This window comes from Labrus bergylta, chromosome 6, assembly GCF_963930695.1.
Source record: "Labrus bergylta chromosome 6, fLabBer1.1, whole genome shotgun sequence".
Lineage (NCBI taxonomy): Eukaryota > Metazoa > Chordata > Actinopteri > Labriformes > Labridae > Labrus > Labrus bergylta.
The window spans coordinates 23944384-23948001 of record NC_089200.1 but is presented as its reverse complement, the minus strand read 5'-3'; positions in this window follow the sequence as shown (position 1 = coordinate 23948001).

Sequence of the window (3618 nt, the reverse complement as noted above, 5' to 3'; positions counted from 1 at the left end):
CTAACACAGCTCCTGACTTAATCATGTTTGTGTGTGTGTGTGTGTGTGTGTGTGTGTGTGTGTGTGTGTGTGTGTGTGTGTGTGTGTGTGTGTGTGTGTGTGTGTGTGCGTGCGTGTCTGTATCTTTACAGTCTATTGGTCTGTGTTTGTGTCTGTTAAAAACAGATGCTGAAGAGAAACAGATGGTATGTGATATTTCATGCATACAACATTGCATATATTTTGTCTTAATGAGAAGGATTTTTGTACCTTGATAGTTTAAATGAGCATCAACTTCTGTATTTCTTGGGTTATTACGTGACAAATGAGCCGTGTCCCACCGCTGCTCCTTAAATAGATTTCCTACTTTTAAATGAATCTCTTTATTTCTTTTCTTCATCTTCTCATCAGACTGCTTGGTTGATTATTTCCTGTTCCCAAAAATAAACTTCTTATATCATCTTTATCATTCAACCGTTGTTCACAGTCCACAGGAGCCTTGTTTAGACTGCTGTGAAAGGATATTGCCATAGTTACTGATGTGCATCTTTTTATTTTGCTATGAAGCTGTCAGTGTGATACAAATGTTCATCACCTGCCTGTGAGGGTCTTTATATTTGCCATGTCTGTAGATGCAGGTAAGTTAAACCTTGAGCATATTTTGCTCATATTCTTCCCTGGGCTGGGCACAGTGCAGTGTTTAGGGATGTTGTCTCACAGCGAGGAGGTTCCCCATCTGACAGGAGCCTCTTTGAGTGGAATTTGTTCTCTCCGTGCATATGTACTCTCAGGGTACTCCGGCTTCCTCCCACAGTCCAAAGACATGCTCGTTAGGTCAGTTGGTGACTCTAAATTGCCCGTAGGTGTGAATGTGAGTGTGACTGATTGTCTGTCTCTGTATGTCAGCCCTGTGATTGACTGCTGAACAGTCCAGGGTGTAACCCCGCCTCTCGCCCAATGACAGCTGAGATCGGCTCCAGTCCCCCGCGACCCTGAATGGGAAAAGTGGTAAAGTGGATGGATGGATAGTCTACCCACCCTTTTTGTGAGCACCATGTAAACAATTTCCTAACCTGGGATTAAGATTATTAACCTTAACCAGAATTAAACTTCACTCCCTTGATATGCAGAACAGTCTGAATGTGACTGATAGTGTTTCTATGTGTTAATGTGTTTAATAGAGCCGTGTGAACATCAGTTGTAGTTTACATAGATTCAAAGACATTTGTCTAAATTGATCCATAATTTGTGGATACATATTCAAGGTTTTTTAACACTGGTTTAATAAAGGCCGTTTTAAATCTGAGAGTTCAATACTATTGAATAGTGATTATTAAAGATAGAGTCAGTAGCTTTTTCCTAAACTATTAAATATTGACTTGTACAAAAGTAATGTCGCTGAATCCTCACGTCTGGGCCTCCATACATGTGTGGTGGTGGCCGTTGTCTGCAGAGACCCTGTCTTCTGACTGGATTTTCATGTTTTGGTTTATTTTGGTTGACTTGGATGTTTCTGGGCGGAGCTGGTGTGTTTCCTCCAGCCAATGAGAGAGTTCAGGTGAGTTTGGGAGTGGATACAATTCAGCTATTGGACACAATTCAAACCGGCAAACAAGACAGAGATGTAACGCCAAAGGAGAGAAAATGTAATCATAGAGAGGCGAAAATTAGGATGAACCCTGTGTTGGCTTTTACCTGTGGACGTGGACTTGGTCTGCTTCCTGTTGGACAGGCAGGGAACAAACACCTGGGGTTAGCTTGCGTTGGTGTGCGGTAGCTTGCAGTGTAGGTACAAGCAGTAAACGTACACACTACGTCCTGCAGTGAGTGAGCACTGCTGGGGGCGATGAGCCCAGGAGGAGGGGCCCAGTCTGAATGCTGTGTTTACAGGATGCAAATAAAAAAGCTACTGAATCCACCTTTAAGAATAAGAGTGTTAAAATCAGTAAATAAGTTCAAAAAAGGGTCAAACTGTAGTTTTAAAAGTATTTCACCTAAAGCGGATTTATATTTAAGAGCCTGCATTCATCAAAGTATCGAGGAGCTCAAAGCCATAATTCAAAGAGGAGTGTCCCAGTCTTATTTTAGTTGTTTACATTGGGGGGTTATTAGCAGATGTAATCTGTGTAAATTCAGTAACAGTGTGAAAAACATAATATTTTCATCAATGTTTATGACGTTAGAGAATGATGCTGAGTGTGCAACTGATAGTGCAAGTTTCTATTTTCTTAGAATTCAAAGCCATGCATGGTTATAGAAAGACACAACACAACAGTCTGTGATATCTGTGATGGGGCTGATATCCTCCAAGAACCTCATCTGGTTGTAAACTGTCTCATAAATTCAGGATTTATGAGATAGGCTTTATTGGGATTTGTTCATGGGGATGTTTGGAGTAAATCACAATTTTAACTTCTGGAGTCTATATCAGATAAACACTATAAGCCAGTATAGACAAAGCGTTGTGTCAATACAGCTAAAAGTATAAGAAAACATAGCTGGTGTACAGAAAGATTCACAGAAGAAGAATATCATGACCCAGGCAGGGAAGATAAGAGAGAAAGAGAGAAAATCAGTCATTTAATAATAATAATACATTTTGTTTATAGGCACCTTTCAAAACACTCAAGGTCACCTTACAAAGCAGAGATACAAATGTAACAATAAACCAACAGAATGAACATTAAAAGGACAAATGTGGGGCGCTGTTGGCCAAGTGGTAATAGGGTGACACCCCATGTACAAAGGCTGCATAGCCCTCGAAGCGGGCCGGGTTCAAATCCGACCTGTGGCCCCTTTCCAGCATGTCATTCCCTAAATCTGACTCTATCCACACTCTAAGACACACAGAACTTTTCTATTCTACATTTTAATTTCATTTCAGATTTTAGACTTTTGGTGAGTAGGTTATTACCAATATATTTTTATATATACAGTGTATATGCAGCCGGAGGTCCTCAGCAGAGTTGTTATGCATTATCAAGTCAAGCACAGATGTTGCCTTCCATGGAGGGAGTCTATGCTTTCCATAGAATCAAAGATGACAGATGTTTTGTTTTCTGTAATATAAAACAAAATCCCTTAGTCATAATGCTGTTTGGGAGGTTTCATTATGCAGCCATTTCTGCATCTTAAAGAGGATCTGATCACATATTTACCCTCGCCTCTCAGCAGAGAGTCGCTGCTCCTCTCTGTGTTCTGAAACGAATCTACCTCGTTAGCTTGTTTTCTGCAGTTTTAACTGACAGAGTATTGAGTGAGTGGCATTTTTCAAAACTCTAGTCAGATTCATGGTTTCACCTCCAGGGAGTGTTTTAGCTCCTTTACTTGTTATTATGTAGCCAGACAGCTGCAGCAGCCATAAAGAAGGCAGCTACCTTGTTAAATTTTCTGATGATACTGCGCCGTCATCTCTCCCTCAGGGTCCACAACAACAGAGCGGTTCTCTAGCAGCCACTGTAAAGTGCTATAATTATCAAATGATTCTTGTAAGTACTCGGGTAAGCTGTCATAGTCAGCCAAGGCAGGGCATAAACTGATTATATTATTATTATTATTTATTGTTTCTCCACAATCAAACTTCTTGAACAGTACACATTTTCTTTATGTTATCCTGCTTGTATTCAAAGGCTATGAACT